The following is a 21,381-nucleotide window of genomic DNA, read 5'->3' as shown; positions in this document are numbered from 1 at the left end:
AAACTGGCACAACTCTGGCACAACTCTCGGGAAAAAGGCTGGGCATTGGGTGCAGCGCATCGACGCGCACGCGCACACCACGCGCTCGCGTGGATGGTGCCTTCCCGAAGAACGACGCGTACGCGCCAAGTGCGCCTACGCGTGGAGGGTCATTCTGCTAAAAAAAATTTCTAAGTTAAAAGCTGCAGAATTCACAAATTCAACCCCCAATCTTCCGACGGATATAACTTCCTCATTTTAAATCGTTTTTCACCCGTTCTTCGAACGGCATGGACATCCCGGATCCAATTTCATTTCTAAACAGATTTGGCACAAAACAAAGATCCGTAGTCCAAGTTATGTCCCGTCAAAGTATGCCCAAAAACCATGTTTTCATATAAAACCACAAAGTGCCATTTTCAAAACAAGCCATTTTCAACTCTTTTCAAAATCAACCAAAACATGCCAATTTCAACCCTTTTTGAAACCAATCAAAATATACCAAAATCAACATCAAGCCTCCTCAACTCATACATTAACACCTTACCACAATTCACAAAACCGCCATATAACCATCTTTACCCATTTCAAACAAATGGCTAAATTACAAACATATCAACATGTCATACATCCTTCCTCATCCCAATTTCCAACAATACTATTTCCAATCAATCATCTTTATACATAACCAATATCATACTCACTATCACGTGGTTTCACCCCCAAATCAACCTTAATCATTCCACAAGCATATGTCACAACATACATATCTCTCATGCATTATCATACCATCAAGGCATCAATAATCATACTCACATATATGACCACATAATATATATCAACCAAAATCAAACATACTTCATCTATACAATTTCACCCAAAATTACCGATTTTCACACTTCAACTCCTCAAACCTCATTATACAATAACCAACCCAATCATTCATATATTCATTATATGAAATTCATCCAATCACTTCTGTCATCATACAATGCACACATCAACTTACCTCCCTTACCTCTTTCCGGCCTCCAGCCCAAAATTTACGGCCTCCGGCCCAATTTCACAATTTAAATGCATAAACCACAAATTAATACTCATTACCCAATACATCAAATTTTCAATACACCAAGCATACAAGGCCACACCATTCTCAACCCAATCATCAATTCACATTACATACCAACTATGCATATTAGCATCAACCATTTACACAATCCAAACTTAATCCTAAGGGCATCTAGCCTAGGAATTCTCATCACACCACACGGTACTTAAATGAAACTTAAACCGTACCTCTTGTAGCCAAATCAATTGAGCCTCTTCTATGGAAGTCTCCATCAACTCTTAGCTCCAAGCTTCACCAAAGCTCCACAAGCAATACCAACCTCCCAATTGTGCATCAAAATCACCAAATACACTAACATAACCAATATCACATACATACATCAACCTAGGGCTCATAAAGATGATAAATCACAAGGGTTTGAGCACTTCTTACCTCAGCCCATATGAAGTAGGGATAGAACCCACTTAGAATCCATGTTGGAGTATCCCTAAACACCCAAAATCACAAGATTTCAACACTAACTTCCCAAAAACGTGTAACAGTGGGGAATTTCGAAAACGGGGCAGAGATGAATGGAATACTCACCACAAAACTTAGATAGAATTGTAGAGGATGAGAAGAGCGATGCGTGGCCGCAAACGGCTCGTCAATCGGAGCTCCGTAGCTCAAGTTATGGTGATTTGAAGATCAAAGAGAGTTAGGTTTTCTCTCTTCTCTCCTCTCTTCACTATTTCAGCGCCCCAACCTCTCTTTTAGGGTAAAAATGAGTTGAAATGCTCATAACTAATGTTTATATATGTTGGGTCTTGGGCCCACTTAGGCCCAATTCACTTATTTTTTGTCCGTTGGCCCAATTTTGGACCAAAACCTTTAACATTAGCGCTCTAAATCGCACTTCAAATATTTCTACCTCCCCTAATTATAATTCCTCATTTTTTAATCTTATTTACTCATAATCAACTTTCTCAGCTGCAGTACCAGACAGGTCTCAGCTGGTACTGCCGGTCAAAATTCCACTGCTCACTTTTACGCAGAAAACTATGTCTTCCGACTCGAAAAAATTCACTGAATCCAAATATCATATTGAAATCATCAAATTCCAATTGCCAAATCTTCCAACCATATTCGCTCCTACTTACTCATTATTTAATTAATTTCGGTTAGACCGGGTATTACATTCTACCCCCCTAACAGAAATTTTTGCCCTCGAAAATTCCATCCATCACTACGAGTACGCGAGCGTAGTCTGCCGTTATATCCAACGCATAACAGTTCCAAGGTCCTTTTACTCTGTGCGCTTCCGTTGCCGCGCTCTGATTTCTCTATCTCTGAGGATCTCGGTCATTCGTTCCTTACTTTTATCGTCTCATCAACTCACACCCTATTAAATCTCATCAATAATATTGCTATCATCGTTAATCATAGCCATCATCCCACATCACTATAATCAATCAAAGCTTTCTTAGTTTTTTAAATTCAATGAGTTTGTACTAACAAGCTGACAACCTCTTATGAATCCGCTTCCCTTTAATAATCTATAAAAGCTTTTGAGACACATCTCTTTTGTTGAAGTTACTCAGATCAAAAATCATTTTCAAAAATATAACCAACACTCCTTCAATTCTTGGGAGAATTTTCAACAGCATCTCCCTAGAAATTGGAGTTTACCACCCGTCACGGGTTCCCTCAAACCAATCTCAGTACCGCATCAGTATTGCAATTTAAAGGTTTCCAAACGATTTCTCTGAAACCGATCATTACAAATCTTGATCAAAATCCAAGGTCACCATGACCAAACATCATAGCACTCATCTCTCAAACACAACAACTTGCACTCAATCATCATCTAAATCCGACTATGCATCAATGATACTTTCCTCATCCATTTCAGAACCATTAAGGCTCACCGCCGCAATTAATTCCAATTATCGAGAATCAGTATCTGTATAAGCTCACTAAACTTTTAAGTACTCAAAGCATAAAACATTTTTAATCATATCCCACTTTTCCTTATTATTACCCTAGTATGCTAACGCTTTAGCAAGCTTCTACTATGCCACTTTGATTTCTCGTCAAGTATTAGCTCCACCACTTATTTCCTCAAGTATCCAACCACAACTTAGCATGACTGGCATTTCAAATCAACGTTTCCAAATCCATCATTTAGGACTGATGAGCGGATAATTTGTATGCTTTTTGGCATTGTTTTTAGTATATTTTTAGTATGATCTAGTTAGTTTTTAGTATATTTTTATTAGTTTTTAGTTAAAATTCACTTTTCTGGACTTTACTATGAGTTTGTGTGTTTTTCTGTGATTTCAGGTATTTTCTGGCTGAAATTGAGGGATCTGAGCAAAAATCTGATCCAGAGACTCAAAAGGACTGCAGATGCTGTTGGATTCTGACCTCCCTGCACTCGAAGTGGATTTTCTGGAGCTACAGAAGCCCAATTGGCGCGCTCTCAACGGCGTTGGAAAGTAGATATCCTGGGCTTTCCATCAATATATAATAGTCCATACTTTGCCCAAGATTTGATGGCCCAAACCGGCGTTCAAAGTCACCTCAAAAAATTCCAGCGTTAAATGCCGGAACTGCCACCTAATTGGGAGTTAAACGCCCAAACTGGCACTAAAGCTGGCGTTTAACTCCAAGGAGAGTCTCTACACGAAAATGCTTCATTGCTCAGCCCAAGCACACACCAAGTGGGCCCGGAAGTGGATTTTTATGTCATTTACTCATCTTTGTACACCTTAGGCTACTAGTTATCTATAAGTAGGACCTTTTTCTATTGTATTTTAGGAATTTTTTGGATCATGTTTTGAGGATTGAACCCTCTTTGGGGAGGCTGGCCATTCGGCCATGCCTAGACCTTGTTCTTATGTATTTTCAACGGTGGAGTTTCTACACACCATAGATTAAGGTGTGGAGCTCTGCTGTACCTCGAGTATTAATGCAATTACTATTGTTCTTCCATTCAATTCCGCTTGTTCTTTATCCAAGATATCACTTGTTCTTCAACATGATGAAGGTGATGATTGACGCCCATCACCATTCTCACTCATGAACAAGGTGACTGACAACCATTCTTGTTCTACAAGCATCTGAGGCTTAGTGAATATCTCTTGGATTCCCGATTGCACGATGCATGGTTGATCGCCTGACAACCGAGTGCTCGCCTGACAAACAAGCCAACCATTCCGTGAGATCAGAGTCTTCGTGGTATAGGCAGGACTTGATGGCAGCATTCAAGAGAATCCGGAAGGTCTAACCTTGTCTGTGGTATTCTGAGTAGGATTCAATGACTGAATGACTGTGACGTGCTTCAAACCTGTAACCTACTGGGCGTTAGTGACAGACGCAAAAGAGAGATTCTATTCCGGTAGGGAGGGAACCAAACCGGTGATTGGCAGTACTGTGACAGAGTGCGTGCATTAGCTTTCACTGCGAGGATGGGAGGTAGCTGCTGACAACAGTGAAACCCTACACGAGCTTGCCATGGAAAGGAGTAAGAAGGATTGGATGAAGGCAGTAGGAAAGCAGAGAGACGGAAGGGAAGGCATCTTCATACGCTTGTCTGAAGCTCTTACACCAATGATATACATAAGTATCACTATCTTTATCTTTACATTATTTTCATTCATCATCATATACATTTGAGTTTACCTGACTAAGATTTACAAGATGACCATAGCTTGCTTCAATGCTAACAATCTCCGTGGGATCGACCCTTACTCACGTAAGGTATTACTTGGACGACCCAGTGCACTTGCTGGTTAGTTGTGCGAAGTTGTGTAATGCCATGGAATTGAACCACCAAGTTTTTGGAGTTCATGACCAGGGATTATGAGAGTTGTGAAAAGTATTGTTCACAATTTCGCGCACCAAGTTTTTGGCGCCGTTGCCGGGGATTGTTCAAGTTTTGAGCAAGCTTTTGGTAACAATGCCTGGGATTATTCTAGTTTGGACAACTGACGGTTCATCTTGTTGCTTAGATTAGGTATTTATTTTTTTCGAAATTCTTGAAGATGAATTCTAGAGTTTCATGATGATTTGTTGAAATCTGGCTGGCTGAGAAGCCATGTCTAATCTGATTGGACTGAGGTTTCAACTTATCACCACAAGAGCTTGTTGATTTTCATCAATTTTGCTTTTGGAGCAGTGATCTGCTAAGGCTTGGCTGACCTTTGGTCATGTCTAGTGTTTTGGACCGAAGCTTTCCTTGAAAGCTTGGCTGGCTGTGAAGCCATGTCTAATTCCTGGACCGAAGTCTTAGACTAGCACTGCACTGATTCCTGGAATTCTCATTAAGAATTTTGATATCTTTTTCCACTTAATTTTCGAAAAACACAAAAAAAATTACAAAATCAAAAAAAAAAAAAAACCAAAAAAAAATATTTGATGTTTCTTGCTTGAGTCTAGAGTCTCATCTTGAGTTTGGTGTCAAATGCATGTTTTTGTTATACTTTTCGAATCCATGCATGTATTTCTTTGTTTGGATCTTTGAATTCTTTTGGCTTGAGTGTTTCTGTGTCTCATATAGTGTCAGTAGTACACAAACTGCTAAGTTTGGTGTCTTGCATGCATTGTTATTTGATTCTTGTTGCATTTTGATTATTAAAAAATCCAAAAATATTTTTAATTTGTGTCTTTTCAAGTCAATGATACAAAGAATTGAAGATTCAGAACATACTGCAGAGGAATTATACAGAAAAAGCTGAGCATTCAAAAATGCCCAGTGAAGAAGACAGACTGGCGTTTAAACGCCAGCCAGGGCACCTGGTTGGGCGTTTAACGCCCAAAGAGGTAGCATTTTGGGCGTTAAACGCCAGAATGTATACCATTCTGGGCGTTTAACGCCAGGATGGTGCTAGGAGGAAGATTTTGTTTTCAAAATCGATTTTTTTCAAGTTTTCAAAGTTTTTCAAAACCAAATCTTTTTCAAATCATATCTTTTCAATCAAATGTTTTCAAAATCAATTTCTTTCCTTTTTCAAAGATACTTACTAACAATTAATGATTTGATTGAACATTTTTTGCCTTTTCTATTAAGAAAGGTTTTATGTTTAAATTATATCTTTTCTTGTTAGGCAAGTCATAAATTTTTAAAATCATATCTTTTCAAATTGTTTTCAAATCATATCTTTTCAAATTGTTTTCAAATCATATCTTCTCAATCACATTTTTTTTTACCCAATCATATCTTCTCAACCACATCTTTTTCAAAATAGTTTTCAATCAAATCTTTTTAATTTCTAATTTCAAAATCTTTTTCAAAAATCACTTTAATTCTTTTCCACTGTCAATTTTCGAAAATTATTAACATCTTTTTAATTGAATTTTCGAAAATTCTCTTCCCTCCTTCCCACATCCTTCTATTTATGGAGTACTACTCCTTCTTAATGCACAATTCGAACTCTAACTAATCAAGTTCGAATTCTTCTACCTTCTTTTCTTCTATTTTTCTTTTTCTCTGACATTTCAAGGAATCTCTATACTGTGACATAGAGGATTCCACATTTTTTGTTCTTTCCTCTTTCATATGAGCAGGAGCAGAGACAAAGGCATTCTTGTTGAAGCTGACCCTGAACCTGAGAGGACCTTGAAGCGAAAGCTAAGAGAAGCTAAAGCACAACTCTCTGTTGAGGACCTGACCGAATTCTTCAAGGAAGAAGAACCCATGGCAGCCGAAAACAACAACAATGCCAACAATGCAAGGAAGGTGCTGGGTGACTTCACTGCACCTACTCCTGATTTCTATGGGAGAAGCATCTCTATCCCTGACATTGGAGCAAACAACTTTGAGCTTAAGCCTCAATTAGTTTCTCTAATGCAACAGAATTGCAAGTTCCATGGACTTCCAATGGAAGATCCTCATCAGTTCTTAGCTGAATTCTTGCAAATCTGTGACACAGTCAAGACTAATGGGGTTAACCCTGAGGTCTACAGACTAATGCTATTCCCTTTTGCTGTAAGAGACAGAGCTAGAATATGGTTGGATTCTCAACCTAAAGAAAGCCTGGACTCTTGGGAAAAGCTAGTCAATGCCTTCTTGGCAAAGTTCTTTCCACCACAAAGATGGAGTAAGCTTAGAGTGGAAGTCCAAACCTTCAGACAGAAGGATGGAGAATCCCTCTATGAAGCTTGGGAAAGATACAAACAATTAATCAGAAGATGTCCTTCAGACATGCTTTCTGAATGGAGCATCATAGGTATTTTCTATGATGGTCTCTCTGAACTATCTAAGATGTCCTTGGATAGCTCTGCTGGAGGATCTCTTCATCTGAAGAAGACGCCTACAGAAGCTCAAGAATTGATTGAAATGGTTGCAAATAACCAATTCATGTACACTTCTGAAAGGAATCCTGTGAACAATGGGACTAGTCAGAAGAAAGGAGTTCTTGAGATTGACACTTTGAATGCCATACTGGCTCAGAACAAGATATTGACTCAACAAGTCAATTTGATTTCTCAAAGTCTGTCTGGAATGCAAAATGCACCTGGCAGTACTAAGAAAGCTTCATTTGAGGAAGAAGCTTATGATCCTGAGAACCCTTCCATGGAAGAGGTGAATTACCTAGGAGAACCCTATGGAAACACCTATAATTCTTCATGGAGAAATCACCCAAATCTCTCATGGAAGAATCAAGAGAGACCTCAACAAGGTTTCAATAACAATAATGGTGGAAGAAACAGGTTTAGCAATGGCAAGCCTTTTCCATCATCTTCTCAGCAACAGACAGAGAGTTCTAAGCAGAATACTTCTGACTTAGCAACAATGGTCTCTAATCTAATAAAGACCACTCAAAGTTTCATGAATGAAACAAGGTCCTCCATTAGAAATTTGGAAGGACAAGTGGGTCAGCTGAGCAAGAAAGTTACTGAACTCCCTCCTAGCACTCTCCCAAGTAATACAAAAGAAAATCCAAAAGGAGAGTGCAAAGCCATAGACATGGCCGAATATGGAGAGGAAAGAGAGGAGGAGGACGCCACTGAGGAAGACCTCAGTGGGCGTGTACCAATCTCCTCTGAGTTCCTCAATGAGGAACAATGGGAATCTGAGGCTCAAAATGAGACCATAGAGATTCCATTGGACTTACTTCTGCCTTTCATGAGCTCTGATGAGTATTCTTCCTCTGAAGAGGATGAGTATGTCACTGAAGAGCAAGTTGCTAAATACCTTGGAGCAATCATGAAGCTAAATGACAAGTTATTTGGAAATGAGACTTGGGAGGATGAACCTCCCTTGCTCACCAAAGAACTGGATGACTTGTCTAGGCAGAAACTGCCTCAAAAGAGGCAAGATCCTGGGAAGTTTTCTATACCTTGTACCATAGGCACCATGACCTTCAAGAAGGCCTTGTGTGACTTAGGGTCAAGTGTAAACCTCATGCCCCTCTCTGTAATGGAGAAATTAGGGATCTTTGAGGTGCAAGCTGCAAGAATCTCATTAGAGATGGCAGACAATTCAAGAAAACAAGCTCATGGACTTGTAGAGAATGTTTTGGTGAAGATTGAAGACCATTACATCCCTACTGATTTCATAGTCCTAGAGACTGGGAAATGCATGGATGAATCTATCATCCTTGGCAGACCCTTCCTAGCCACAGCAAAGGCTGTGATTGATGTTGATAGAGGAGAGTTGATCATTCAAGTGAATGAAGAATCCTTGGTGTTTAAGGCCCAAGGACATCCCTCTATCATCATGGAGAGGAAGCATGAAGAGCTTCTCTCAAAACAGAGCCAAGCAGAGCCTCCACAGTCAAACTCTAAGTTTGGTGTTGGGAGGCCACAACCAAACTCTAAGTTTGGTGTTGAACCCCCACATTCAAACTCTAAGTTTGGTGTTGGGAGGTTCCCACACGGCTCTGAGTATTTCTGAGGCTCCATGAGAGTCCTCTGTCAAGCTAATGACATTAAAGAAGCGCTTGTTGGGAGGCAACCCAATGTTCTATAGTTAACTATTTTCTTTTGTTATTTTATCTTTTTTGTAGGTTGATGATCATAAGAAGTCACAAAACAATGAAAAAAGCAAAACAGAATGAAAATAGGAAGAAAACAGCACACCCTGGAGGAGAAGAAGCTGGCGTTCAAACGCCAGTAATGCTAGCTGTTGGGCGTTTAACGCCCAGGCTGGCACCATTCTGGGCGTTTAACGCCAGAAAGGGGCACCAGACTGGTGTTAAACGCCAGTAAAGGGCAACAACCTGGCGTTAAACGCCAGGAATGGGCACCAGCCCGGCGTTTAACGCCAGAAATAGCTCAAAACGTGATTTTGAGCAACATTTGGTGCAGGGATGACTTTTCCTTGACACCACAGGATCTGTGGACCCCACAGGACCCCACCATCACTCTCTCTCTTCTTCCCCCATTCACCAATCACCTCAATACCTCTTCCCCAAAAACCCTTCACCTATCAAATCCCATCTTTCTCTTCACTACTCACATCCATCCTTCATAAAACCCCACCAACCTCACCCTTCAAATTCAAACCACTTTCCCTCCCAAACCCACCCATAATGGCCGAACCTTTACCCCCCTCTCCTATAAATACCCTTCTTCAACTCTTCATTTTCACACAACCTAAACACCCTTTCTTACCCTTCTTGGCCGAACACACCACCTTCTCCCTCTTCCTCATTTCTTCTTCTTCTACTCTCTTCTTTCTTCTTTTGCTCGAGGACGAGCAAACATTTTAAGTTTGGTGTGGTAAAAGCGTTGCTTTTTCGTTTTTCCATAACCATTTATGGCATCCAAGGCCGGAGAAACCTCTAGAAAGAGGAAAGGGAAGGCAAAAGCTTCCACCTCCGAGTCATGGGAGATGGATAGATTCCTCTCAAGGGTGCATCAAGTCCACTTCTATGAAGTTGTGGCCTTGAAGAAGGTGATCCCCGAAGTCCCCTTTTCACTCAAAAAGGGTGAATATCCGGAGATCCGCCATGAGATCCGAAGAAGAGGTTGGGAAGTACTCACCAACCCCATTCACAAGTCGGAATCTTGATGGTTCAAGAGTTCTATGCCAATGCATGGATCACCAAGAACCATGACCAAAGTGTGAACCCGAATCCAAAGAATTATCTCACTATGGTTCGGGGGAAATACTTGGATTTTAGTCCGGAGAGTGTGAGGGTGGCGTTCAACTTGCCTCTGATGCAAGGAGATGAGCATCCTTACACTAGAAGGGTCAACTTTGATCAAAGGTTGGACCAAGTCCTCACAATCATATGTGAAGAGGGCGCACAATGGAAGCAAGATTCAAGAGGAAAGCCGGTTCAATTGAGAATGCATGACCTCAAGCCCGTGGCTAGAGGATGGTTAGAGTTCATACAACGCTCAATCATTCCCACTAGCAACCGGTCCGAAGTTACTCTAGACCGGGCCATCATGATCCATAGCATCATGATTGGAGAAGAAATAGAGGTTCATGAGGTTATAGCCCAAGAACTCTATAAGGTGGCGGACAAGACCTCCACCTTGGCAAGATTAGCCTTTCCTCACCTCATTTGTCACCTCTGTTATTCAGTTGGAGTTGACATAGAAGGAGATACCCCCATTGATGAGGACAAGCCCATCACCAAGAAAAGGATGGAGTACACAAGAGACCCCTCTCATCAAGAGATCCCTGAGATTCCTCAAGGGATGCACTTTCCTCCACAAAATTATTGGGAGCAACTAAACACCTCCCTAGGAGAGTTGAGTTCCAACATGGGACAACTAAGGGTGGAGCATCAAGAACACTCCATTCTCCTCCATGAAATTAAAGAAGACCAAAGAATCATGAGGGAGGAGCAACAAAGACAAGGAAGAGACATTGAGGAGCTCAAGCACTCCATAGGATCTTCAAGAGGAAGGAAGAGCCGCCATCACTAAGGTGGACCCGTTCCTTGATTTCCTTGTTCTTTATTCTTCTGTTTTCGAATTTTTGTGCTTTATGTTATCCATGTTTGTGTCTTGTGATCATTAGTGTCTTAGTGTCTATGCCTTAAAGTTATGAATGTCCTATGAATCCATCACGTTTCTTTAATAAAAACGTGCTTAATTGAAAAGGAAAGAATTGCATGAATTCTGAATTTTATAATAGTTTAATTATTTTGATGTGGTGGCAACACTTTTGTTCTCTGAATGTATGCTTGAACAGTGCATATGTCTTTTGAATTTGTGGTTCATGAATGTTGGCTCTTGAAAGAATGATGAAAAAGGAGACATGTTACTGAGGATCTGAAAAATCATAAAAAAATGATTCTTGAAGCAAGAAAGAAAGCAAGCAAAAACCGAAAAAAAAAAATTATTCGAAAAAAAAAGAGAAAGAAAAAGAGAAAGAATAAGAGTTGTGATCCAAGGCAAATAAGAGTGTGCTTAAGAACCCTGGACACCTCTAATTGGGGACTTTAGCAAAGCTGAGTCACAATCTGAAAAGGTTCACCCAATTATGTGTCTGTGGCATGTATGTATCCGGTGGTAATACTGGAAGACAGAGTGCTTTGGGCCACGGCCAAGACTCAATAAATGGCTATGTTCAAGAATCATCATACTTTACTAGGAGAATCATTAACACTATCTGGATTCTAAGTTCCTAAAGAAGCCAATCATTCTGAATTATAAGGGATAAAGTGAGATGCCAAAACTATTCAGAGGCAAAAAAATAAAAAGCCCCGCTCATCTAATTAATACTAATCTTCATAGATGTTTTTGGAGTTCATTGCATATTCTCTTCTTTTTATCTTATTTGATCTTCAGTTGCTTGGGGACAAGCAACAATTTAAGTTTGGTGTTGTGATGAGCGGATAATTTGTATGCTTTTTGGCATTGTTTTTAGTATGTTTTTAGTATGATCTAGTTAGTTTTTAGTATATTTTTATTAGTTTTTAGTTAAAATTCACTTTTCTGGACTTTACTATGAGTTTGTGTGTTTTTCTGTGATTTCAGGTATTTTCTGGCTGAAATTGAGGGATCTGAGCAAAATCTGATCCAGAGACTCAAAGGACTGCAGATGCTGTTGGATTCTGACCTCCCTGAACTCGAAGTGGATTTTCTGGAGCTACAGAAGCCCAATTGGCGCGCTCTCAACAGCGTTGGAAAGTAGACTCCTGGGCTTTCCAGCAATATAAATAGTCCATACTTTGCCCAAGATTTGATGGCCCAAACCGGCGTTCAAAGTCACCTCAAGAAATTCCAGCGTTAAACGCCGGAACTGGCACCTAATTGGGAGTTAAACGCCCAAACTGGCACTAAAGCTGGCGTTTAACTCCAAGGAGAGTCTCTACACGAAAATGCTTCATTGCTCAGCCCAAGCACACACCAAGTGGGCCCGGAAGTGGATTTTTATGTCATTTACTCATCTTTGTACACCTTAGGCTACTAGTTATCTATAAGTAGGACCTTTTTCTATTGTATTTTAGGAATTTTTGGATCATGTTTTGAGGATTGAACCCTCTTTGGGAGGCTGGCCATTCGGCCATGCCTAGACCTTGTTCTTATGTATTTTCAACGGTGGAGTTTCTACACACCATAGATTAAGGTGTGGAGCTCTGCTGTACCTCGATATTAATGCAATTACTATTGTTCTTCCATTCAATTCCGCTTGTTCTTTATCCAAGATATCACTTGTTCTTCAACATGATGAAGGTGATGATTGACGCCCATCACCATTCTCACTCATGAACAAGGTGACTGACAACCATTCTTGTTCTACAAGCATCTGAGGCTTAGTGAATATCTCTTGGATTCCCGATTGCACGATGCATGGTTGATCGCCTGACAACCGAGTGCTCGCCTGACAAACAAGCCAACCATTCCGTGAGATCAGAGTCTTCGTGGTATAGGCAGGACTTGATGGCAGCATTCAAGAGAATCCGGAAGGTCTAACCTTGTCTGTGGTATTCTGAGTAGGATTCAATGACTGAATGACTGTGACGTGCTTCAAACCTGTAACCTACTGGGCGTTAGTGACAGACGCAAAAGAGAGATTCTATTCCGGTAGGGGAGGGAACCAAACCGGTGATTGGCAGTACTGTGACAGAGTGCGTGCATTAGCTTTCACTGCGAGGATGGGAGGTAGCTGCTGACAACAGTGAAACCCTACACGAGCTTGCCATGGAAAGGAGTAAGAAGGATTGGATGAAGGCAGTAGGAAAGCAGAGAGACGGAAGGGAAGGCATCTTCATACGCTTGTCTGAAGCTCTTACACCAATGATATACATAAGTATCACTATCTTTATCTTTACATTATTTTCATTCATCATCATATACATTTGAGTTTACCTGACTAAGATTTACAAGATGACCATAGCTTGCTTCAATGCTAACAATCTCCGTGGGATCGACCCTTACTCACGTAAGGTATTACTTGGACGACCCAGTGCACTTGCTGGTTAGTTGTGCGAAGTTGTGTAATGCCATGGAATTGAACCACCAAGTTTTTGGAGTTCATGACCAGGGATTATGAGAGTTGTGAAAAGTATTGTTCACAATTTCGCGCACCAAGGACCATTGCTTATCTATTTAAATCAAAGGAACTAAAAGTCACGGGTTCAATCCGTTTCGCCAAAAATCCAAAAATTAACCAACTTTATAACAAACACAACACATCATTCTCAACAGAAAATCATTTACATCACAAGCATTTATCCATTTGTATTAAGGCAAATCCTTACTCGGACCATCTGGTTTGCTTCTCAGTCTAATATTAAGCTTGACATTCCCAGTTTTACTATATAGGCGGTATTATAAAATCACGCACTGTCCTTTAAGCTTGATGATAATAATTACCTCAATCTTACTGTCGCAATCGGCCCGCATCCTGACTCTCTCCTTGTTGGCAATTTCTTGATACATGCCCTGGTAACCCGCACTTGTAACATACACCTAACCCTAATCGGCAAGGCCTATTCGGGTGATGACTTCCACACCTCTGACAGCTCAGAACATTAGAAGCAGCCGCTGCCCGTTTTCCCTTACCATTCCTTTGGGACTCCTCACTCGTCGCAAAGTTATTCCGCCCTTGGGAAAAGTGTTGTATGTATCCCCTCTCCTTAAACCCTCGACCCCTTGGTGCAAATCCTTGGTTGTGCTCTCTATGACTTCCTTCCTCTGTAACCCTCCTTTTCACACACTCTTCAGCAATTCTGCTCTTATTCACCAACTCTGAAAAAGTTCGGATCTCCATTGGTCCCACTGAACTCAAGATGTCGCTCCGGAGCCCTCCTTCATACTTAATGCATTTCCATTCCTCGAAGTCTCCCGGAGCTCCCTGACACATGCAGGAAAACCTAAATAGCTCCTCAAATTTGTCTGTATACTCAGATACGGACATAGCACCTTGCTTCAGCTGTAGTAACTCCAATTCCTTGGCTGTCCTGGCGGAATTTGGAAAGTACTTCTTATAGAATTCCACCTGGAAGGCATCCCAAGTGATAGGATCATTCCCCTGTTGTAGGAGACGTCGAGCCCCTTGGCACCAATGCGATGCCTCCCCTGTGAGCAGATAGGTAGCAAATTCAACACGCTGCTCTTCAGGCACCAACTGCACTTGCAGTGCTCGCTCCATGGCCTGAAACCAAGTATCAGCTTCAGTCGGATTGGTGGTTCCCTTGAACTTAGGTGGATTAACCTTTAAGAAAGTTGCCAGTGTCATCGGGCCCTGAGCTTCCCTTCTGCCATTGCCATTATTGTTTATCTGTTGCCCAAGAGCCTCCGTAGTGGCTTGCATAGCAGCAGCCATATTCTCCAACGCCGCCATAAGGTTTACCGGGTTATTCGAGTTGATTTCCGGTTCCTGTGTACTAGCACGATCTCTCGCACGTCCCCGACCGGGTCCACGAGGCGCCATCTGGTTCCTATACACACCAAACAATCGATATCAAGTTGATCAGTCTCAATATCGGTAGTATAGTGCTTCAAAGTACCAAAGGTACACTCATGGACTTCATGCTAGATGTATCGGTTAGATACCCTAACTAGCACAGGCACAGACTCAGAGTATGCATTGAAGCATAAGCAGTTCCATCCGTCAGGCTCACGAGGACGAACTGCTCTGATACCATAATGTAACACCCTAATATTCAAATCCTTATGCTCGAGTCATAAGTCAATGATATTACGGTGGTACGACTCTCAAGTGGATTTTTAATATATAACTATAGGTAATTTCGAAAGGAGTATTAATCGAGAAGCCTGAAAAGAGTAGAAATAAAATCGCGAAGACGTATCACTCACGTTTCGACAACGAAAGTTAAAATGTGAAGCCGAAAGCGATATACGGACAAGGCATAAAGGAGATTAAGAGACAGATAACAGATAGATATATATAACATAAGTAAATAGCCACTAGTCGCGACCCGCGAAGTTTAGGCCGGCTAGGGTACAGTATGAAAGTAGTTGACAACAGTACATCCTAATCTCTCCCAAAGGAAACATAAGAGCCTCTATAGGCAAGTTCCAAAAGAGTTCAATACATAATATAATCTTTTCAGAACAAAGGTGGAGAGATTCTAAGCAAAACACAAAGTAGAGAAAATAAATATCTTCGCCATCTCTCAGACGAACTGCAGCTCACTTCTGAGCACCTGAACCTGTATCTGAAAAACAAGAGATATATACGGAATGAGAACCCCGGGCCCATGGGTTCCCAGTACGGTAAAAGTGCCAAATAAATACAATGCACTGCAATAAAAACTCACTAAGCATCCTAAACTCCTTTTCACCAAGTATCCAGCCTAGATTCTCACTAATCCATAAATAGGCATCTGTTGTAAGGGGATACTAAATCTAGTTCATGTTACACATGTTTCCCAACTCGCTGATTCTTCCACGAATCAGACTCAGAATCATAAGCAAAACCATCATCAGTTGTTCTGCCTCAGCAACTCTATATCAATACATCATACCCTCGCCTGGAGCTAGTGAAATCACATCACTGCATCTACCCAGGGGGCTTAAATTATCTCATTCAAAAATCATCATCATCATGCAATCGCATTATTAATTCATCTCATCAAAAATAGCCCCCAACATCCACCGACACCAACATGAGGGATCTCTCAGTTGTACAAACACAAACAATACAGACAAGTAATACACAAATAAGGTACAAGTAGAACAAGTAGCACGTAATCAGGTAACATAGCATGTATGATATAGAAATCCAAAACAAATAGGCAAACCCAAACAATTCAAGCATATGCAAATGATGTATGCCTGCCCTATGGCTGATGATATCATCTGTCGGTTATATAGCCAACCCGACACGTCCTGGTAGCTAACCATGGACAGAAACACCCCTTGCGGAGCAAGTAGGTTTGAGCTACAACCCCCTTGCTACTACCCGTTCAGCCCAGAGCCAGTGGAACATGGCTACTACAGCGGCTACTACCCAGGCGGGTGTTTAACAGCTCAACCTGGAGCCAGTGGAACAACCACTACTGCGGCTACTACCCAGGCGTCACAATCTCTGACCAGGAGCAAGTGGGACGAACCACAACCCTTGCTACTGCCCAGGTATCTTAAGCATTAACCCGGAGCAAGTGGGACGAACCACAACCCTTGCTACTGCCCAGGTATCTTAAACATTAACCCGGAGCAAGCGGGACGAGCCACAACCCTTGCTACTGCCCAGGTATCTTAAGCATTAACCCGGAGCAAGTGGGACGAACCACAACCCTTGCTACTGCCCAGGTATCTTAAACATTAACCCGGAGCAAGCGGGACGAGCCACAACCCTTGCTACTGCCCAGGTATCTCAAACATATATTCATTCAATCTCAATTCATATTATCAATCCTCATTGTTATCAAATCTCAAACATTAACCTGGAGCAAGTGGGACGAACCACAACCCTTACTACTACCCAGGTATCATAAATACATTCATTCAAAACTCCATAATTAAACTCATTTATCATAAACATCCTTTTCCGTCTCACACCCGGAGCAAGTGGACAACGCCACTGCCTACTACCCGGGGTTACACATCACATTTCAACATCTTCCATTATTATCCATTTAACACATTCATTCATTAATCATATATGCAATTATTCTCAGCCATAATCAATAATGGCTTTGCCGTGACCCGGCAATAACTCAGCCATCCGGCTCATGGTCCAATCAAGAACCAGCCATTTATCAATAAATACAGCCCTTCGGCTCATGGCATACACGGTACTCCCACCGTCATCCTCCATATCTCATATAATCATCGTTGATCATCATTGATCATAACTTTTTCCTTGCTTCACTCGCAAGTTACCACATCCCCTAGCTCCTTTCTCATTGCTAGGCATATCATAATGATTTAATACATAAGGGGTGAGATCGGAGGCTTAGAAGTATGAGATTTGGCTTTTAAAACTCAAATATCAACTTTGGCATGAAAACAGGGCCACGCGTACGCGTACTCCACGCGCACGCGTGGATGCCCACAAAGCTCATCGACGCGTATGCGTCATACACGCGGACGCGCAGATTGAAACACAGCCAGACGATGCGTAAGCGTCAGCCACGCGTACGCGTGGGTGCATTTGCGCCCCAGGCACAAAACTGGCACAACTCTGGCACAACTCTCGGGAAAAAGGCTGGGCATTGGGTGCAGCGCATCGACGCGCACGCGCACACCACGCGCTCGCGTGGATGGTACCTTCCCGAAGAACGACGCGTACGCGCCAAGTGCGCCTACGCGTGGAGGGTCATTCTGCTAAAAAAAATTTCTAAGTTAAAAGCTGCAGAATTCACAGATTCAACCCCCAATCTTCCGACGGACATAACTTCCTCATTTTAAATCGTTTTTCACCCGTTCTTCGAACGGCATGGACATCCCGGATCCAATTTCATTTCTAAACAGATTTGGCACAAAACAAAGATCCGTAGTCCAAGTTATGTCCCGTCAAAGTATGCCCAAAAACCATGTTTTCATATAAAACCACAAAGTGCCATTTTCAAAACAAGCCATTTTCAACTCTTTTCAAAATCAACCAAAACATGCCAATTTCAACCCTTTTTGAAACCAATCAAAATATACCAAAATCAACATCAAGCCTCCTCAACTCATACATTAACACCTTACCACAATTCACAAAACCGCCATATAACCATCTTTACCCATTTCAAACAAATGGCTAAATTACAAACATATCAACATGTCATACATCCTTCCTCATCCCAATTTCCAACAATACTATTTCCAATCAATCATCTTTATACATAACCAATATCATACTCACTATCACGTGGTTTCACCCCCAAATCAACCTTAATCATTCCACAAGCATATGTCACAACATACATATCTCTCATGCATTATCATACCATCAAGGCATCAATAATCATACTCACATATATGACCACATAATATATATCAACCAAAATCAAACATACTTCATCTATACAATTTCACCCAAAATTACCGATTTTCACACTTCAACTCCTCAAACCTCATTATACAATAACCAACCCAATCATTCATATATTCATTATATGAAATTCATCCAATCACTTGTGTCATCATACAATGCACACATCAACTTACCTCCCTTACCTCTTTCCGGCCTCCAGCCCAAAATTTACGGCCTCCGGCCCAATTTCACAATTTAAATGCATAAACCACAAATTAATACTCATTACCCAATACATCAAATTTTCAATACACCAAGCATACAAGGCCACACCATTCTCAACCCAATCATCAATTCACATTACATACCAACTATGCATATTAGCATCAACCATTTACACAATCCAAACTTAATCCTAAGGGCATCTAGCCTAGGAATTCTCATCACACCACACGGTACTTAAATGAAACTTAAACCGTACCTCTTGTAGCCAAATCAATTGAGCCTCTTCTATGGAAGTCTCCACCAACTCTTAGCTCCAAGCTTCACCAAAGTTCCACAAGCAATACCAACCTCCCAATTGTGCATCAAAATCACCAAATACACTAACATAACCAATATCACATACATACATCAACCTAGGGCTCATAAAGATGATAAATCACAAGGGTTTGAGCACTTCTTACCTCAGCCCATATGAAGTAGGGATAGAACCCACTTAGAATCCATGTTGGAGTATCCCTAAACACCCAAAATCACAAGATTTCAACACTAACTTCCCAAAAACGTGTAACAGTGGGGAATTTCGAAAACTGGGCAGAGATGAATGGAATACTCACCACAAAACTTAGATAGAATTGTAGAGGATGAGAAGAGCGATGCGTGGCCGCAAACGGCTCGTCAATCGGAGCTCCGTAGCTCAAGTTATGGTGATTTGAAGATCAAAGAGAGTTAGGTTTTCTCTCTTCTCTCCTCTCTTCACTATTTCAGCGCCCCAACCTCTCTTTTAGGGTAAAAATGAGCTGAAATGCTCATAACTAATATTTATATATGTTGGGTCTTGGGCCCACTTAGGCCCAATTCACTTATTTTTTGTCCGTTGGCCCAATTTTGGACCAAAACCTTTAACATTAGCGCTCTAAATTGCACTTCAAATATTTCTACCTCCCCTAATTATAATTCCTCATTTCTTAATCTTATTTACTCATAATCAACTTTCTCAGCTGCAGTACCAGACAGGTCTCAGCTGGTACTGCCGGTCAAAATTCCACTGCGCACTTTTACGCAGAAAACTATGTCTTCCGACTCGAAAAAATTCACTGAATCCAAATATCATATTGAAATCATCAAATTCCAATTGCCAAATCTTCCAACCATATTCTCTCCTACTTACTCATTATTTAATTAATTTCGGTTAGACCGGGTATTACATGATGAATGTGATGATCCGTGACACTCATCATCATTCTCAGCTATGAATGCATGCCTGACAACCACTTCCGTTCTACCTTAGATTGAGCGTGTATCTCTTGGATTCCTTAATCAGAATCTTCGTGGTATAAGCTAGAATCCATTGGAAGGAACACAAGAAACCAAGGAGATGACCAGCGAACACCGACACGGACGCATGGCTAACGCAACCGCGTGAAATGGAGAAAATCGTAGTGACGCGTTCGCGTGCCTGACGCGAACACGTGGATTGGAATCTGTACGAATGACGTGAACGCGTGGATGACGCGTACGCGTGACATGCACGATCTACAGAATTAACAAAAATCGCTGGGGGCGATTTCTGGGCTGTTTTTGACCTAGTTTTTGGCCCAAAAAATATAGATTAGAGGCTATAAAGTGGGGGAATACATCCATTCATGAACACAACATTCATAATACACAATTTCAGGATTAGATGTAGTTTCTAGAGAGAGAGAGAGGCTCTTTCCTCTCTCATAAGATTTAGAATTTAGGATTTCTATTAGTTTTAGGATTATTCTTCATTCCAGGTTCAATGTTACTTTAATTTATGTTTCTCTTCTACTTTTAAATACTCTAATGCTTTTACTTGTATTTGACTCATGTTGCCAAATTGGCTTATGAACCCTTTCATGTTAGATTTGAATTTATGTTTAAATAAAATTTGAGGTATTTCAGATTTATGATTTTTACTTAGCTTTTTATATTCTTGGCTTTAATTAATGAATTGATTAATTGGAGACGCTTGAGTTATCAAACTCATTGTGATTGATAATTGTTATCTTTGCTAATTAATTTGAATTCCAATAACTCTAATCTTTTCTTAGGAATTGACTAGGATATGAATAATCAAATTGATTCATCCACTTAACTTACCTTCATAGTTAGAGGTTAATAAGGTGGGAGAAAAATCTAATTCTCATCATAATTGATAAGGATAACTAGGATAGGACGTCCAGTTTTCATATCTTGTCAAGAGTCTTTCTAGTTATTAATTTATTTTTCCTGCAATTTATTTTCCCTATTAAACATTTTAAAAACCCAAAAGTATTGTTTTTCATAACCAATAATAAATCATACTTTCCTGTAATTCCTTGAGAAGACGACCCGAGGTTTGAATACTTCGGTTATAAATTTTATTGGGTTTTGTTACTTGTGACAACCAAACTTTTGTACGAAAGGATTCTCTGTTGGTTTAGAAACTATACTTACAACGCGATTATATTCTTGTGAATTTCTTTACCGATAGAAATCAGTTCGTCAGATACCAATCATTAATCACTTGGACATTAGCAACTCAATTTCACCTAAGTTACCATCCCAAGCCAAGAACACAAAAATCTTCTCTAACATCCTTCCAAGCATTTTATCAAACACTTGGAAGGCATAAAAGGAAAGCAAGATAAAATTGCAACAAATATAAATCTAACAATACCAAGTGCAAGAAAATAACAACAGCAAGAAATTAAACAATAAGAACATCAAACATAAATTACATTAATTGAAATCAAAGGGAACAAAAGTGCATGAACATGAGAAT

At 40.7% G+C, this 21,381-nt stretch overlaps 1 non-coding gene across 1 annotated transcript; it reads right to left on the bottom strand.

Moving 5' to 3' along the window:
- Positions 1–7,130: 7,130 nt before the first annotated feature.
- Positions 7,131–7,238, bottom strand: LOC130984061 (small nucleolar RNA R71). Its single transcript, XR_009088020.1, has one exon. It is a non-coding gene; the product is annotated as a small nucleolar RNA R71 (small nucleolar RNA).
- Between the last annotated feature and the right edge of the window lie 14,143 nt (positions 7,239–21,381).

This window comes from Arachis stenosperma, chromosome 5 (assembly GCF_014773155.1).
Source record: "Arachis stenosperma cultivar V10309 chromosome 5, arast.V10309.gnm1.PFL2, whole genome shotgun sequence".
Taxonomy (NCBI): domain Eukaryota; kingdom Viridiplantae; phylum Streptophyta; class Magnoliopsida; order Fabales; family Fabaceae; genus Arachis; species Arachis stenosperma.
Note: the sequence above shows the minus strand (reverse complement) of the source record. Positions and strands in the feature narration are given on the sequence as shown.